The sequence below is a fragment of the Sciurus carolinensis genome, chromosome 6 (assembly GCF_902686445.1).
Source record: "Sciurus carolinensis chromosome 6, mSciCar1.2, whole genome shotgun sequence".
Taxonomy (NCBI): domain Eukaryota; kingdom Metazoa; phylum Chordata; class Mammalia; order Rodentia; family Sciuridae; genus Sciurus; species Sciurus carolinensis.
In genome coordinates, this window is record NC_062218.1 from 142,774,524 (window position 1) to 142,793,935 (window position 19,412).

Genomic DNA, 19,412 nt, shown 5'->3' on the forward strand with positions numbered 1-19,412 from the left:
GGCAGACCTGAGGGGAGGATAAAGATCACAGCCTGCGTTCCAACTCTACTGCTTGCTAGTGTTGTGGCCGTGGGCATTTTTATGTATCGTTAACATCAAAGTTCAGTTTTTCAGGTTTAAAAAATGGAGATAACAGTGATACAGAACTCACAGAGGAAAATGTGAAAAATTTCATGAGAGAAGTACTTTGAAAATCACCAACTGGGCCACCAATGCCATGGTGATCCCCAACAATGCTGTATAAACTCATGAAACCTATCAAGCAGGTGCCATGAGTAGGCAAACCTGTACAGAATGAATGAGAATGGGAAACTCCAACTGCACATCAGCAGCCCCCAGGGCTTTGACAGGGTGCGGGACGGGCAACCCCCACTGGCTCAGGAACTCTAGCAGTGACAGGCACTGGAAGAGGTTAATTCAACTCAGATCCTGAACTGGAGGTGCTATGGATGATGAGCTGGCTCACCTCCTCTGTGATTGGAGAAGGAAGAGCAGGGTGTTTCAGGGTCAGGAGAATTAACTCTACCTCCCAGCCTTACCATCATCCCCAGCAGTTTCCGCCAGTCTGGCTGTGTCTATTAGCCAATTAAAGGAAAACAGAGGCCAGTGTCAGATTGGCAGATGAACAAACCTGGATTACAATCTTGACGGAACCATTCATTGACTGTGTGACCTTGGGCAGCATACCTCTCTGAGTCTCAGCTTCCTTGTCTACAAATTCGGACAATTGCAATAACAATCTCATTTATAAGGGGTTAAAAGATGTTATGGAATGAAAGTCTGTAACAGAGTACCCATTCTATAAAAAGTATGTTTTTAAAGGAAGGAAAGGACAAGAGAAAGAAATGAAAAATAAAATTTTGAATGGTAGATAGTACTCTGGTCTAAGAATTAGGATTGAATCCCAGCTCTTGCCACCAACCTCCTATATGATCTTAGGGAAGCTACTCATGCTTTCCCGACCTCAGTCATCTTTTGTATAATGAAAGGAGGTACTTGCATGAATTTCCAGGTCTGACATCTGTAAATGTGATCCACAACTTACTTGTTCATTATGGAAATATTTCCCAAAGTCATGGAGGACAGAGGAATCCAAGAAGGCAGGAGAACAGAGAAGGAGCAGCTGTCTTCACCTTCCGGGGAGGGACAGACTCTGACCTGACAGTGCCAGGGCTGGGTGGTGCCTTGCTCTGGGAAGTGCCCAGGGTTTAGTATTCAGAATCTGAACTTCAGAGAAAAATAGCTCAAGCTCAAACCCTAACATCAACTTAAGGGTTAGAGCTGGGTCTTTGGGGTCAAATCAACATTTTTTGAGAGTCTCAAATTGCTGGGCACATTTTCAGACTCCGGATATGTACCAGGCAAAATCTGCAAACCAGAATTACTACCTTCATGGAGGCGACCTTCTACAGGAAGAGAGAGGCAATAAAAATGAGCTATATTTTAAAATGATATGTTGGTGGAGAAACTGAGGATTTCAGGGGAATTTGAGAATGTAGGTAGGTAGAATTCATTGAGAAGACTTGAAAGAGATGAAGAAGTTATCCAAGAAAGCTATCTGAGCCAAAGGAAACAGCAAGACAAAAAGTTCTAGATAATAGAAAAAAAAAAAAAAAAAAAAAAAAAACAATGAAAGCATAAGTTGGTTCCTTGAAAGGATCAAAAAAGATGACTAAACTTTAGCTAGACTGACCGATGATAAAAGGGAGAAGACTTAAATTGTCAAAATCAGGAATAAAAGGGGAGATACAACTAATGACTTTACAGAAATTAAAAAGGATAATAAGAGATGATAACCATATGCCATCAACTTAGATATTTTTTTGAAAAAAATTCACTCCTAGAAAGACACAATCTACTCAAACTGACTCAAGAAAAAAGTGAATCTGAATAGACCTACAACAAACAAAATTGACCTATAAAGTTACAGTGATGTCAACAACAAAAATGTCCAGATCTAGATGGTTTCACTAGAGAATTCTACAAAAAATGTAAAGAACTAATACCAACTTTACAAAATCTGCTCCAAAAAAAAAAATGAGAGGAGAGAACACTTCCCATTTCATTTTATTAAACAACTGATGTCAACAAGGCCAAAAAAAAAATTATCTTTTTTTAGACACAGATCAACAACTCTTATGAATACAGATGTCAAAATTGTCAAAAAAATATAAACAACATAAAAAGGATTATTCTCCACATCAAATGTGATTCATCCCAGGAATGCAAGGTTGGTTTAGCATCTGAAAGCCAATCAATAAAAAACAATACATAAAAATCATAAATGTTGAAAACAACAGGATTATCTTTATAGATATAAAAGAAGCATTTGACAAAAATTCAACAATCTTTCATGATAAAGCATCCAGAAAACTTAGAAGGGAACTTCCTCAACCTGATAAAAAACACTGTTATCATAATTTGTGGAGAAAAACTAAATTATTTTCTCTTTTAACAGGAACAAGTTGAGGATGCCACTCTCACTACTACTATTCAATAATTTACTGGAGCCTTAACCATTATAGTAAGACAAGAAAATGAAATAAAAGGCATCCAGACTGGAATGGAAGAGGTAAAACCTTTATATGTCAATTGCAGATGACATGCTCATCAGGATATAGAAAGACCTAGGGCATCTACCAAAAAGCTACTAGGACTAGTAAACAAGTTTAGCAATCTGGCAGGATATAAGATCAATAAAAAATAAATAAAATAAAATGTATTTCTATCTATGAACAGTGCATTTGAAAATGAAATTAACAAAATGATCCAATTTCAAGTAGTAGCACAAAGAATAAAATACCTAGGAATAAATTTCACAAAGAAGTTCAAGACTGGCAGGGCACAGTGGCACATGCCTTTAATTCCAGGGGCTCAGGAGACTGAGGCAGGAGGACTAAAAGTTCAAAGCCAGTCTCAGCAACTTAGCAAAGCCTTAAGCAACTTAGCAAGACCCTGTCTCAAATTTAAAAACAAATAAAAAGGGCTGGGAGTGTGGCTCAGTGGTTAAGCAGTACCCCTGGTTCAATCCCTGGTACCAAAAATATAAAATAAAATAAAAGTGCAAGACTTTATACAACAAAAACAATACATTGTTAAAAGAAATTTTAAAAGCTAAATAAATAGACAACTTCACATTGATGAACCAGAAAACAACATTGTCAAGATAGCAATATTCCCAATGGATCTACAGATTCAATGCAATCCCTATCGTAATACCAGCAGGCTTTTAAATTTTGTTATTATTGTTACAGAATTTGACAAGATGATCCCAAAATTCATATGGAAATGCAAGAGATCTACAGTAGCTAAACACTCTTGAAAAAGAAAAATAAAGCTGTAGGATATACATTTCCCAATTTCAAAACCTACTATAAAACTCTAGCAATTAGGACCGTGTGGCATTGATATAAACATATGTAAAAATCAATCAGTAGGATAAAATTGAGAGGTTGAAAATTAAGACTCACATTTATGGTGAATTGATTTTCAATAAAAGTGTTGAAACAATTCAGTTGAAGAAAATAGCATTTTCACAAATGAGGCTAAAACACTGATCCACATGCAAAGTAATAAATTTGGATACCTACCCCACACCATAAACAAAAATCGGCTCAAAGTGAATTATATACCTAAATGTAAGAGCTAAACTATAAAATATTTAAGGGAAAAAATATGAGTAATTCTTTGTGTTCTCACAAAGAATCTTATAGATTGTGGCTTCTTAGACATGGCATCTAAAGAAAAAGAAAAAGAAAAAAATGGATAAGTTGGACTTCATCAAAATTTAAACTTTTATGTTTCAAAACACACAGTCAAGACAGTGAAAATTAAAAGCACCAGTGGGAGAAAATTTTTAAATTGTGTATCTGACAATGGATTTTTTTTTTTCCTGTACTAGGGATTGAACCCAGGGGCATTTAACCACTGAGTCACATCTCATCTATTTTATTTAGAGACAGGGTCTCACTGAGTTACTTAGGGCCTCGCTACGTTGCTGAGGCTGGCTTTGAACTTGCAGTCCTCCTGAGCCCTGGGATCATAGACATGCACCACTACACCCTGCCTGATCAAGGATTTGTACCCAGAATATGTATAGGATTCTTAAAACTCAACAATAAAAAGAATATTTAAAAATTAACCATAGATTTAAATAGATATTTTTCCAAATAAGATACACAAAAGTTAAGCATGTAAAAAGATGCTCAACATTTTTAATCATTAGGGAAATGAAAATAAACACCACCAAGAGATATGACTTCATACACGCTGAGTTGGCTAAAACCAAAAAGAAAGACATTAATAAGTGTTCACAATCATGGGGAAAAAAATCCTTCATACATTGCCTGGTGAGAGAAAAACTAATGCAGCCACTTTGGAAAACAGTTTAGCAATTCTTTAACATAGAATTACTTGACGTAGAATTCCTTAAACATAGAATTACTTACCACTTCCACTTCAGCTATACACCCTATACCCAAGAGAACTGAGAACATATGTCCACACGAAACTTATATACATATGTTCATAGCCAAAATATGGAAATGACTTAATGTCTGTCAACCAATGGAAGACATATCTATACAACAGAATAGTATTTGGCATAGAATAGAATATGACCTGCTTCCAGAACAGCTCATGTGGGATCCAAGTCCTCCTGACTGAGGCCCAGCCTGTGCATGGTCCAAGGTCTCCAATAGTGGTCTCCATTACACTGGGCTCTACACCTACATACATCCTCATCCTAATTATGTGTTGATTTTATACCAAAACTACATGATAGCATCAGCAGGAAAAGGCACGTGAAAAAAGCAATGATCAGAGAGAACTGTCTCCATGAAGCTCACAGAGTCAGTGAGTAGAGGAGCCAGTTCCAGAGACCATGTCTCCTGAACCTAGTGTAGCCAGTTGATGGAGATGTCTGCTTTCAGACAGTTCTAAATGCTACCTATTCCATCTTTTCAAGAGCCATTACACATTGAGCATCCCTTCTCCAAAATGCTTAGCTCAGAAGTGTTTTGGATTTTGATTATTTTTGGATTTTGGAATATTCAGATATATATATATATAATGAGACATCTTGAAGATGGAACTCAAGTCTAAATGTGATATTCATTTATGTTTCATATCCACCTCATACACATAGCCCAAAGATAATTTCATGCAATATTTTTAGCATACCTGCATTTTGACTGTGACCCATCACATGAGGTCAGGTATAGAATTTACCACTTATGGTGTCAGGTCAGTCCTCAAAAAATTCCAGACTTTGGAGCATTTCAGCTTTTGAGTTTTTGGATTAGGGATGTTCAATTCATACTGTAGATTTTGTTGCCAATACTGTATAAATGCTAAGGCGAAAAATGAGCACAACCAACACCTCCCCAGTCTGCCCAACTACATTCAGTTCCACAAGTGCCTGCAGAGGGCCTACAAATTGCAAGAGATACAGGGGAGACAGTTTAAATTAGAGATTGGCCATACTGTCACTACTTAGTCCTGGAACCTTGGAAAAGTCACATCTATGCTCTAAAGCACAGTCCAATTCCAATATTCAAAGACTAAATGTCATAACTAAATGTAAATCAGACCATGTCACCTGGCAGGTGGATCTGCCCTTTGAGGCCCTGAATTATTGGGGGTCTGCTGCTCTCAGCCTCATCTTGACCACTGTCCTGTCATCTTCTGTTCCTTAAACACAACAGAGCCCTTAGGTTCACAGTTCTTCCTGCCTGGAACTTGCCTCCCCAGAATGATTCTTTCGCATCATCTGGGTCTCAGCTCAAATACCACCTCCTCAGGGCTGATCCTTGGTGACCCAAACAAAACACACGCCATCATTCTATTCCTCCCACTTACCCATCCCTGAAATTCATATTTGTTTTCTTGCTTCCCATCAATCTCCTCAAGTGAAACATAGTTTTCACAGAAGCATCAGCCTTCTTAAAATGGTGCCTGGAACTTACAGGTTTACAATAATTATTTATTGAAGGGATGAGTTTTCTTAACTGAGCAAGAACCATATTAGCTAAGGAAGGATTAATTTGATGAATTTATTAACACTTAGCAGGGAGCTGAGGCCTCAGGCCACAGACTGAGAAAGATGTGACCAGGTAAAAGGAAGGATGGTTACCCAGATCCCCAGATCCCCGGAAGCATTAAGGCAACTACAAGGACAAAGAGATTCTAAGAACCAGTCTTAGCCTCTGTCCTTGACCTCTGCACTACACAAACACACACACACACCCAGTTCCCACATACTCTCTCACAAACACTCTAAACTCTGCCTCCCAAGAAAAACAGCTTAGAAACTGAGCTGCCCAAATCACACCATAAAGATCCCAGGCAGGGGGAAAGATCATCCTTTATAATTACTGTGTAGAAGCTTCCATACGGCATCCTGCAGAGAGCAGGGAAGCAAGACGATCAGAACAGACGGCTTATTAAATTATCCAGTGCATCAACTCAATGAGCACTCAAATGGCTCTATTTCTTTTCCTTCTTTCTTTCTTTCCTTTTTTTTTTTTCTACCCATGGGGTTTTAATGTTTTGCTTTCTTCTCTTCACTATTTAGGACTCCCCTTAGGTGTTCAGATCACTGCTTTCCTTCTGCCAGCTGCTATCTTTTATTACCAACCCTCCTGAACCATTCATGTAGTGTGGGGGATACAGCAAGGGTCATGTGACGCACTGGACCCTGCTTTTGAAGCTAGAAGACCCACATTCGAGTCTTGGTTCTGAATCTGTGTGATCTTCACAAGCCATGAACTTCTCTGAGCTGTGGTTTCCTCATAAGTGAAGTAGGGTAATAGCAGTACTCACTTGCCACACAAGTTGGGAAGAGATTAGAGAAGATGATGTGCATCAGCCTGCTTTGCACACTGCCAGAAGAGAGAACTGTGAGTCCTCAGGATCATGTCCGTGAAGTCTTTGCCCTTAAGACACTAAGGTCTTTGGCAAGTGCCAGGAAGAGGTCCTCTGCCTCTAGGTGGCGCTATCTATATGCTCTACAGAAAATCTCTTCATTTTGACTGGTGGGTTTCCACCTTGAAAATGTAAACAGATTGGAAAGAATGCTTTATCTAGATGCCAGTCATTCTCACTTAAGCTGGAATCTGATTAGAAACAGTGATTTCCTCAAAAGGGCTGGATGAGACTTACCTGGATAAAAGAATTACTCTTCTGGTGGAATTTGGGCAGGTGGGAAGGAAATGTTAGAACCTGGGAATATTACAAAAAGAGAGTTTTGGAGCAGGAACAAATATCACCCCATAGAAACTGATTAACCCTAAGGAAAACTCAAATTCTCTAAGCCCCAGTTCCCTTATCTGTAAAATGAGGGTACTAGTACTAGCTCATCAAATCATCAGTCAGATCAATGAGATAAATGGAAAGAACCTGCTTAACATGGATATAGCACACACACACACACACACACACGCGCGCGCGCATACAAATACACACACACTCACATGCACAATCTTAGTAAAACTTAGCTGGTGTTACAATGACTAAGAATGATATTATTATTATATTTATTTTTATTTCTATTACTATTATTGGCTGTCAATAAGCATAGGGAATTCAGAACCGTTTTTTGGAAAAATATCCGTCTTTGAAAGTCTTTGATATCATTAATCTACTGCTGATCCACAAAACACCCCAAATTTGGTGTTCTAAAACAACAGCAGTTGTTTATTTCGCTCACAAATCTATAATTTAAGCAGGACTTATGAGGAATGGGTCCCCTCGGCCCCACGTGGCATCAACTGCAGTAGCCCATTTGGGGACTACTGTCACAATGACTCACTCAGGTTGATAAAATATTGGAGGTGGCTGTTGGCTGGGAGCTTATCCAAGAATGTGGGTCTCGATTCCCCTCCATGGATTGGTTGGGCTCCCTCAACATGGTAACTGTGTTGCAAGAGTGAATGTTTCAAGAGAATGAGGTAGCATGGCATTTTTATGACTCAGGCTTAGAAGTCACCTTGTATCTCTTCCTCTGTACTGTGCAGGCAGTCATAAAGATCCTCCAAGTTTCAAAGGGGAAGGGGCATGGATGCCACCCCTCGATGCCAGAGTAAGATGCTTTTAAGATTCTGAAAAGCCGGGTGCGGTGACACACATCTGTAATACCAGTGACGCGGGAGGCTGAGGCAGGAGGATCACGAGTTCACAGCCAGCCTTGGCAACTTAGTGAGGCCGTAAGCAACTTAGCCAGATCCTGTCTTTAAATAAAAACTAAAAAAAAAAAAAAAGCTGGGGATGTGGCTCAGTAGTTAAGTACCCATGGGTTCAATTCCTGGTGCAAAAAACAAAAAGTTCTAGAAATGATTTTTTTAATTCTAGAAAACCATGTGGGATGGGTGATATTGTTGCAGGCTTCTTTGGAAAATGCCATCTGCTACACCTCTCAAACGCCACAATTCAAGAGCATCTTCCCTAATTCTTCACCCCACCTCAGTACATGGCCACTCTTGTGACACTCATATCATCCTGAACCTCTCAGCACTATTTTATGTTTTAAAAAAATCCAAAACAAAAGGCACAGAGATGGTGGTGAAAGGAGGGAGTAGAGATGCTTCACTATTTATTCCTGCTATCGCTGCCGGAACTCAGACAGCTCTGGAAAATAACCTCATTCATTAAGTACCTTTGGAACCCTCGTTGTTTTCATCTGTGAAACAAGGAGTAATAGCAAGAGCACCTTGATGAATTTTTAGAAGATGAAATTAACAAGTCAAACTTCATGGAGCATTGAGCATATATCAGTAAGTTGGCTTCTAAGTGTTCGTACAGAAATGTCAGCTGTTCCAATGTCACTAAGTTGGACTTAGCAACCATTCATACAGAAAAGAGATTTGTCTTACTGTAAGAATAACTTTGTGTTTTAACTAGTGAACAGTCAAGGTGGAGAAAACATCAAGGAGTGGTGTTAAGAGAAAAGGTGTTTTAAATATTTAGGGGACAAATCTTTAAACCTTACTCGTGAAGTAGATGAGGCTTGTAGAGCATCTTCAAAGCTGAGTCTGGTTTCCAGGAGAAGGGGAACAGGCACAGCAGGATATGAGTGAGTCCAGGAACATGTGCCTGTCTGAAGCACCTGAAGGGTCCTTGTAGGGAAGAGAGCACCCTGTCTTGCAGCCACAGCTGACATTTCAGGGCCCTTCCAGCCCGGCAAGTCTCAACTCCTCTGTTAGCAAAAGTTCAACAGAATCTGACTTGGTCTGGCTTAAGTCATGAAGGAAACTTAATGGAAAGATACTAGAATATTCAGGAAGATGAGAGGCAGGCGGGCTCTTGGGGGCTGTACTGCATAAAGGGACACATGAGCCTTCTTACCAAAGTGCTGCCATCGTGGGGACTGAGCCCCAGGGACCACCAGGATCGGTCTTCTCATTCCAAGTGTCCAAGTCTCCATGTCTTGTCCTGGATTCATCAGCTATAGCAAGGGAAGCAGGGTCCCGCAGTATTCAAGTGGTTGCTATTTGCTTGTCCCCATAAATGGAACAACTATACAAGAAGGAAATAAGGCCAGCAGTGGCACTAGGCAGCAGTCAGTGGTCAGAGAACCCTGCTATAGACAAGGCTCTCTCTATTGTTACAGAAATTGCTTTGCAAAGGCTGGGGACTCAGAGAAGAAATTAATCACCTATATACATTTGTTGCTAATCTACAATGTGTCAGATGTGTGTTTGGTGCTGCAGATATAGAAATGGCCAGTCATCTGTTCAACAGCAGTTCTATGCTTAAGAGCCCCAACTGGGAATGACAGAGACCAGGGCTGAAACTCCTGTTTGACCTCTTATGTGCAGTAATAATTTCAAACTGCAGTGAAGTTTGGCTAATAACTGCCTGCATTCCAGGTCATGGTAGGTCAATACAAGACTTAAACAAGAGAAGGTAAACCGAGCCCTCATGCAGTGCTACACACGTGGAGAGCCCTGTGACCACATGGTTATGACTGGGACTAGAAGAAAGAGGACTGCCCTGTCACCTGCCAGGTAGCTGTCAGTGCTAGGAGACTTCAGAGATCACTACTCTAGGTCAGAGACTGATTTGAACCACAAACATCAGATTCACCTGGGAAACATGAAAATAATGCAGACCAACACCCAGATCACTTGATTCAGGTGATCAGGAGAAAGATCTGCAATCTACATTTTCAGCCACCCCCCACAATTGAAGTGACTTTGATGTGTAATTAATAAGAGTACCTGTGTTCTAAACCAGAAAACTTTCTTGTTCAAAGGCAAAGAAACTGACAACTATAGACTTAATTTGACTTAAGGTCTTAGGAGAATTAAGGGGCATATTAGTTTTGAATTGCTGTGTAACAAATTCCCACAAACTTGGTGGCTTAAAACAACGTAAATTTATTAATCCTGACCTAATCTCTGTGTGGGCATAACATGGCTCAGGGTCTCATAGGGCTGAAATCAAGGTGTTAGGTGAGTTCAGAATTCAGCTTCTCATGGTTATAGGACTGAGGTCCCCATTTCTTGCTGGCTGTTGACCAGGGGTCACCAAGTTCAGGGGCACTCTCTGGTCCTTGCCATGTGGCTCCCTTCATCTCTGAAACTAGAAACAGAGAATCTTCCTCACACTGAATCCACCTTGTGCTTTAAATCACTCACTTCTTCCATCTTTAACTTCTAGATTCAGACTTAAAGGGCTGCTGTGGTTAGGTGAGGTCTACCCTTTAACTCAAAATCAATTAATTAGCACCCATGGCTACATCTGGAAAATTCCTTTCATCACATGACATCACATAATTATAGGAGTGATAATCACGATACTCAAGTTTTACCCAAATACAGGAGGAGATTATGCCAAGGTGAGGGTCATCGGAGGATCATTTTAAAATGTCACCTATCACACTGGGACTATTATCTAAAACTCTGACAAGACATGAGTTTATCAAATCCTGCTCAAGTCACCAACCCCTCAGATTACAGCAATCACTATCTCCTAAACCAACATCTATGCCTCCAAACCAGATAGTATAAGGAAAGTACATCATCAGTGTAAGACATAGCTTATAATTCTTAATTCTAGGCATTCTAAGCAAGTAGGTTGTAAATTTTTTGAATTTGCTTTCCTTGGTATATCTACCTGAAAAATAGGCAATCTAGCTCACTTACCGTCCCTGACTGATGACCAGCAAACACAGCTGAAATGTACATTAAACTGATGATCCAAGGCAACCACTCACAAATTCAAACACTCAAACAATTAGGCAGGAAGACAAACCAACCTAACCTAGTACCCCTTACCTACAGAACACAATCACAAACTTTCTATCCCAGCCTCGACTATCGGCCACAGGAGACTGCCATCTTGGATGCCCAGCCCAGTCAAACTTTCTGGCAACATTCCCAAATGACCCCAATGACCCTCAGCTTTGCATAATATCCTGCACTGGGGCAAAATTTGAATATTGTGGGTTATCACTGCCATGATTATGTGATGTTATGTGACAATAGGAATTTTTCAGATAGAATGATCCCAATTAAGAGTCAAGAAAACTCTCATGAAATAGATACTATTCTCATTTTATAAAGAATTTGAGATTTTGCTTATGTAATTTGCTGATAAATAAACAAACAGCAGCAAGAGGCAGCACCAGAGTTCAAATGCAGGTCAGTCCAACTTCAAACCACATGGTCTATCCACAGACCCACTATCAATAAATACATTGCTTCTTTTCTCTGTGACTTCAGCCATACAATATATTTACATACACACACATACACACACATACAACAGGGCAGTGTCCCTCATGCATCCTAAAATATAACAAGTACTACATTTTGTTCTTGCCCTAAGTAAAACTAAATCTCTCCAACAGTGTCAGATGTATTACTAATTACACAATTACATTATGCAGTCATGCTGGTAATAAAATTCTTGGAGTGCTTTCAGCAAATTCAAGTTTGGAGAAAATAATGGCTTGCTTTAAAATTATTTACTAAATTAAGCAATTCTTTACTCAACATTGTTTTTAATAATTCAAGTACAGGATATTTTATTATGAGCATTTCCCAAATACAAGTTTTTTAAAATACCATTATTAGTATGTACATGGATGCCCCAGTAAGGTATTTTTTTAAAAATACTTAATACTCCTGTTTTGCCAGAGAGCCAAGCATTATTCACCCTTTCCACGATTCTGTCAACTCAGATGCCTCTTCCTCCTGTCCCCAGGAGAGTTGGAATTGAAGGGGAAAGGTCACAATTTCATTTACTTCCCACAGCAGGTTACCACAGATGTTTGCAAATCCTTTAGAGGAAGAGAGTAAAAATGCCATGTCAGAAGATCTTACCCCTTTCCAAAGATGTCTGCAATATCTCCCATCCCACATACTCTTCTGCAATGTGATTTTGTCCCCCACCCTCTGCTGCTTTCCCAAGAAGTGAAGTCTATTTAATCTCCTTGAATCTCAGTGACTTACAACTGCACAGACCTGGATAATAGGGCAGAGGAGAAGTTGTGTCCATTCTGGGTTCTGCCCTCAACTGGTCTGGCAGCTTCTATTTCCTTCCTTTAGGATCACTTACTCTTAATTTACTCCACCTGAGAACCCAAACAACATACTATAAGATGTACAAACCAAGAGGAGACACCACATGTAGTTATGCTGGTTGACTACCAACCTCAACTGCCACCCACAAGAGGCTGCCATCTTGGATGTCCAGGCCAGTCAAGTCTTCAGATACCTGCAGCCCCAGCCACCATCTGACTGCAACCACATGAGCTATCCCCCAGGGAGAACCCCAAACTGAATCCTCTCAACCCACAGAAACATGAAAGATGATAAATTGTTGTTTTAAACCACTGAATTTAAAGAAATCTTTTACAGCAATAAATAACCAGATACCCCTATTCCAATTAGTCATATATATGAACTAATATCAGACCTGACCACCACGTGAGTGACTGTCTCCATGAAACATCAAGTCAAAGTTCCTGCTCTTCTTTGGGCATCCATTTTCCCATCTGTGGAACAAAGTGATAGGACCAGGTCAGGATTCCAACCTAGAAGTCACCATGGGCTGTCACTGGTTAGAGACAACATTTCTAAAAACCAGATGGAAGCTGCACATTTCTATGTGAGGAAGCCACACTAGCTAACTGAAAACCAAGTTCCCTTGTTTTTGTCTGGAATTATATCAACTCAGTGCATCAACACTGTTCCCGTCTGCTAGTCAGAAGCTGGTTAGCAGTCACATATGGCTGTGATAGCTAAAAATGAGATAAAGAATTAAATGTTGCTTAATTCATGCAGTTTGTTCAGCATAGAAAAAAAATATTTTAAAATGTGAGCTTCTTAGCTGAGAAAGGAGTCCTCAAGGATGAAAAAGATGGTAATGACGAGAAAATGTGACCTATAATAATAGCAATACCTATCACATATTGAGCACTCACCATGGACCAGGTCACACACTGTGTTGAGTGTGTGCTAAGTTCATCTCATCCTCCAGATAACCATCCCCACTCAACAGAGTCAAGAAACCAAGGCACAGAAAGGCAAACTTCCTTGCAGAAAGACACACGAATCATAAATATCAGAACCAGGATTCGAACCCTTCACATTTCAAAGCCCACATAATACTGGCTCCCAAAATAATCTACATTTGTATGTAACTCAGATGTCTCCAAAGGTTGTTCCTTTCACCTCTCTTCCTCTTAGACAATCTGGGTCAGGAAGACTGGTGGTGTTTGAAGAGAAATACAGACCATTGTAGTGTCATGAGTAAGTGGGGTTTCATGGGTCTGAAAGTATCACATGGGAATGAGTTCTTGCACACTGCTTTGTGGACACAAATTTGTACCAATCCTTTGGAGACTTCTCTTAACATTTAATAAGGTTGAAGATGTGACTACACCAATCCTATTCCAAGGTTAAGTCCCAGAAAAACTCATGTACCTATAACAAAGATGCATTTGCATGAAAGTTTATCACAGTGTATTGATTTTAGCAAAAACATAGAAGCAACCTAAAAATCCATCAACAAAATAATGGAAAAGTGATTGCATATTATTGTCATTCAAATAATTTCCATCTAGTATTTTAAGGTGAATTATGTGTTTCGATATAAATAAGTGGCAGAAACAATAACCCAAATCACAAAGTATGATTCCATTTCTATAAAGTTGTACAAGATGTAAATTTTTATATGTGTAGGAAATATGTAGCATATGTAGTATATGTGTAGGAGATATGTAGCATTATGGGAATATTAAACACTTACATCATGATTATGGTTAGCTCTGCGAATGGAAGAAAATGAAGAAAAATCACAGACAAGGCTTGTATTTTATCAGCAATTTTTTTTTCTAAAATTTGGTGATAAATCCATAGGCATTATTTATATCATTGGTTCATTTTGGATGCTTGAAAGATTTCACCCTTTTTTTTTTATTGTTCAATCACTCAGATTTCATATCACATCCTGACTTTTGGCCTTAAGAATCCTCTGCTCAGCCCTTTCTCCCCTCCTTCCACCTGTTCTCTAAAGCCTCCCACACCCTAAGCTCCTAATCTGGGTCCCATGCTTTCTTTCAATCAAATGATGTCATTTACTTAGAGTTTAAAATGCAAACAGCCCTGGAATACTTTGCATTTTAAAAGAAGACTGAAGTAAGAAGAATTTTCAAGGCCTCCAGAAGTGACATTATTATGTGAAAGAATTTTCATCAGGTCCTGCTGGGCATCTACTCAAATCACATTCATCCATCCTGTAAATATTCACTGAGTACCTACTAAGCGCCAGGGACTCGGAGGTTGCCATGCTACACACCTCCAAGAGAAGGAGGCAACCTCTATGGGTGTGCTCTGCAGACCCTAGGCCCTAGGTTCTGCTTACGTAGGTGCCCATTCCAAGTGGATGTGAGAATATTCAGTAATGGGTGATCTCTGTTGCCCAAATGCCTCATTTTATCAAATGGGGGTAACAGAGACACAGAGAAGGGACTGTAGTTGCCTAAAGTCACAGAGTAAAGCAGAGATGAAGACTCAGGTCTCTGGGCCCCTAAACCAGTGCTTATTTCTCTGTCCTATACAGCTTGTTCTATGCTCCATAGGCTATCCCTGAGTAAGCAGATGCAGAAAACATGAGAGAAAAAAAAATTACCTATGCTCCTCTTCTTGAAGTAAAGCATTTCTCTCCCCACCTTTTGATTTCATCAGCCCCTGGCTTTCAAACAGCAGGTGCTAAAAGACTGTAATTGATTCCAATGCATCTCCACCCTTGCTGGGGATCCATGTCATTTAATCACCCACTGCACAAAGCAAGTGGTAGTACCCATTGCGGCAGGACTCAGGCTGGTGCACAGTTCTTCCAGAGGTGGGCTGGGGAGATGGACAGGCATGAAGAAGAGTGGAGAAAAGCCCAGACTGATACTTAGCCAGGAAGTTGCCTGTTTACTCCACCTCTGCAGTTCAAATGCTGGGAGACTTGGACAAGCCTTTCCCTGGGCCCCCATTGATCATTAGGTTCTGTGAATATCAGCATCCTAGCTTTTATGAATGACAAATGCATACAATATAAACTGATCCTCACAAGATGATCTGCCTTGAATTCAGACCCTAGAAAGCAGCAGACATCTGTGACTTGAGATGCACTCCATCCATTCTCCATTATCTGGGGCATGTACCCTGATTTCCCCTCTGAAAACCATCTGTCTACTGCTCTCAAACAAAAGATTTGGAGAAATCCTACTCCTAACTTCAGGTACGGATCACAGAACTGAGACCAAAGCCAATCAGAACATTCTATTTCCCTTTGACATCGTGATTGGTCCAAGAAAAGAAAAGGCCTCTTGCTGGAAATGCCAGAGTGGAAGTAGATGCTCTCCCTCCTGGGCATAAAACTGAGACAATGGAGGTCTTGAGTTCCTGCTCTCATCTTGGAGCCCAAAACCACTCTTAAAGAGCAGAAAGGGGGCCAAGAAATGCACCAAAAGAAAGTGGTCCCAATGGCACATGTGAACCCCAGCATCAAACCAAACCTCACAGCAGCCTTATCCCAAAAAATTTCAATGTCCCCAGTCAGCAAAAATTCATCTTTCATTTACTCTGCATGGATTTTCTATCACTTATAATTGAAAGAATCCTGAATAACACACTGTCCCACACACCAGGAACAGTGAAAGGGGCATCAGGCCTCTCTTGGAATGCCTTCAGCGATAAAGACCACTTCACCTCTTGGTGTCTCCTCCGATCTTTTTCTGTTCTTGCCTTTCTAGTCACTCCAAGGAAGGAATCCGGGGGCAACTGAGAGAAGGGAAAGGAAATGACAGATGTGAAGAGCGAACCCATACACAGCTGCAGGGCTCGCTGACATTTATGGGAAGTGTTAAATCACTAGAGTCCTCCAGGTTGTTTAATATCATATATTGATTTGCTTTTGTTTCCCTGAAGGGAAGAAGGATTTGACTAACAGCCAATGTTCCCATGAGAGCAAGTGCCAGAAGGGTCTCACTGAACGCAGAAGGATGGAAAGCTAAAAGAGAAAAGAAAAGGGGAAGAAGAATGGTCTGTGAAATTGGAAAATAATATGTACTTCACTGGGCTGACATGGCCCTGAACAAGCCGGTGAAGAAGGTGAAATTTATCAGGGACATCTTGCCAGTTTCCTCTAATAGCATCCGTAACCTCTTTCCTGCTTCACTGCTTCTCTCCCCCAGGGGGCGCCGTCTTAATAGGTTGAGAAAACAAGGGTAATTAGAGTTGCTCTTAAGCAGGTCTCACACATTCAGCACTTGGGCTACTCACATACTCTCTCATCTCTCATCTCACCTACTGGTTAGGTGTCTGTCATATGCCAGGATAAGCTTTCCTTCTTGTCGTGTTGTTCCTCTTAAGACAAAATTTGAATTTATAATTAAATTTGTAATTATAATTCAAATGGCTAATCCCTTGGATTTCTGTGTACATGAAGCCTCTAGTCCTCAGAGAGTCACCATGCAGTGAGCACCCCAGAAACTGTTCTGCTGGACACCGAGGGAGAACCAGGAGGTCCCCTGTGGCTCCATACCTAGAGCAAGTGCCCAGCAGCAAGTGGGTTCCCAGTTAGCAACTTACAAATGAATCACGCAAACATCCTTTTCATAGAGTATGGATCAGAGATGCGAAGGGGAGAAGAAAGCTGCCCCAGGGGAGGTGCGATGAATTAGAACTCTGAGTTTTTACCACTTCCTTAACCTGTGTGCTCTCTCAACCCACCCACGTGCCCAGCATTCCACTCTACCAAGCCACCAGCTGCAGTTCGACAGAGTCTCAAACACCGACACCCCAGGCCAGCCCAGCCCGAAGCCTCTCTCTCACCTCCAACCCAGCCACAGAGGAAGCAGCCCACCTGAGAGAAGATAGGCATCAGCATTCTCTAACAAATCCACCTCTTGTGAACACCACACCAAACAGGGAAATGACAGAGGGACTGATCATGGCAACCGGCTCCTGGGCCCACGCCTGCTTTCCTTTTCACCTATTCAGATCTAATTTTCCAAATGCTATCGATGTCATCATCATCGTCACTGCTGAGGTTTATTTGTGGCTTACCTATCAGGCACTGCCCCAAGCCATATCACATGGCTCATTTAACCTCATTTAACTCATTTAACTCATCAGCCAACTTATGAGCATTTACCATCATTAATTTTGGTAACCGAGGCTCAGAGATAGCTTCAAGGTCATGTATCTTACTAATCAGCAGTCTGGATCTGAATTTGGGTCTCTACAGTTCTCCCTCCCATAATGAGGCCCTCAACTAGGCAATAAACAACAACAAAAGACATCATATTTTCAAATGCAGGCAGCCCTTGACTCCTCACCTGCTTCCTTTCTGTTTCTTTGTAACAAATTGCTGTGTGACTCTGGACAAGCCACATAGCCTTTCTGGACTTTAGTCTCTACCTATAGAAGTCAAGAGTTGAACTAGAGCTAACTGGCATGGAAATGCCCCATTTTCAAGTTTCTTCCTTTCTCTGACATGTAAGGTATGTTCACCAGATTCCACCAACTACTTTTCAGGAATGAGTAAATAATGCGGTAAAAGTGAAGAATACTCAGCTGGGGACATAGCTCTGGGGTAGAATGCATGCTTTGCAGGCACAAGACCCAGATCTCAATCCATAGCACCAAAAAGAAAAGAAAACAAAAATACCTCATGTTGCCTTTTCTCAGAAATCCTTAAGTGAGAGTCCCTAAGCATTTTGGTGTAGGAAATAACAGGATCCTGGAGAGTCAAGAGAATATTTTAGTTGCAAATTAATTATAAAAATAATCCAATAGTTATTACTTATCGAGGGGTCTACTCTGTGTCAGGCACTTTGCTGAGTATTCCATATATTATTCCACTGAATCTTCAAACAAGACTGTAAGGTCAGAGGTCATATCATCCACATTGTACAGAGGAAGAAACTGAGGCACAGAATAGTTAAGTCATCTTCATAAAGCCCCACAGCTAGTTGGGTCAAAGATCAAGTAATCTTTATTCTGAAACCTCTCTCAGAGTCAAACCCAGAGCAGAAATTGTCTCTGAAAATTCCAACTAAAGGACTCTGCCAGAAGATCTGCAGTAGTGAAGAATTTCTAAAATGGGCAGACTTTTAAAAATGAAAATCACCAGGCATGGTGGTGCAAGCCTGTAATCCCAAGGGCTTGGAAGGCTGAGGCAGTAGGATTGCAGGTACAAAACCAGCCTCAGCAACTTCACAAGGCTCTAAGCCACTCAGCGAGACCCTGTCGCAAAATAAAAAATAAAAAGGGCTGGGGATGTGGCTCAGTGGTTAAGTGCCCCTGGGAGAAGGAGAAGGAGAAGGAGAAGAAGAAGAAAGAAAATCAGAAATGTTCCACCAAACACAGTCTGTGCTCTTCCTTCCTCTTCCCCTTCCTCACAGTGTTGCCTCTGCTTATAGAAAAAAAGGTGGTTAAAAAATAATAATGATAATAAAGGAAAAACAATGTTTTGAATTCAGTCTTTCGTGCAGTGTCAATGTCCTTATCCAATCAGCGATAAGAAACCACGCCCGTTGTTATCAGGATAGCCATCCATGGTCACTGCCGCCTCCACACAGAGTGGCATTTCCGGACTCCAAGCAGAGATTGGCATGGTGGCAATGATGCCCTGGCTGACACCAGGAGGACACCTCCGCGGACACTTAACCACAGCAGCTTTTGGAAGACTCTTACTTCAAAGATCAGGCTTGCAATTCTCTCCTGACTTTGAAAATATGTATATCACTAGCAATACAGCTCTCTCTTCTCTCCCCACCAGTCCTCTCAGGTCCAGCGCGTTCCAGTTCCCAGTCTCCCAGCTCCCAGTAGCTTGACACATTGCTGAAATCTGATTCTCCTGCCGAATGGTTTTACCTTCTACGCTAAAGAATGCTCGGTTCCAATTCT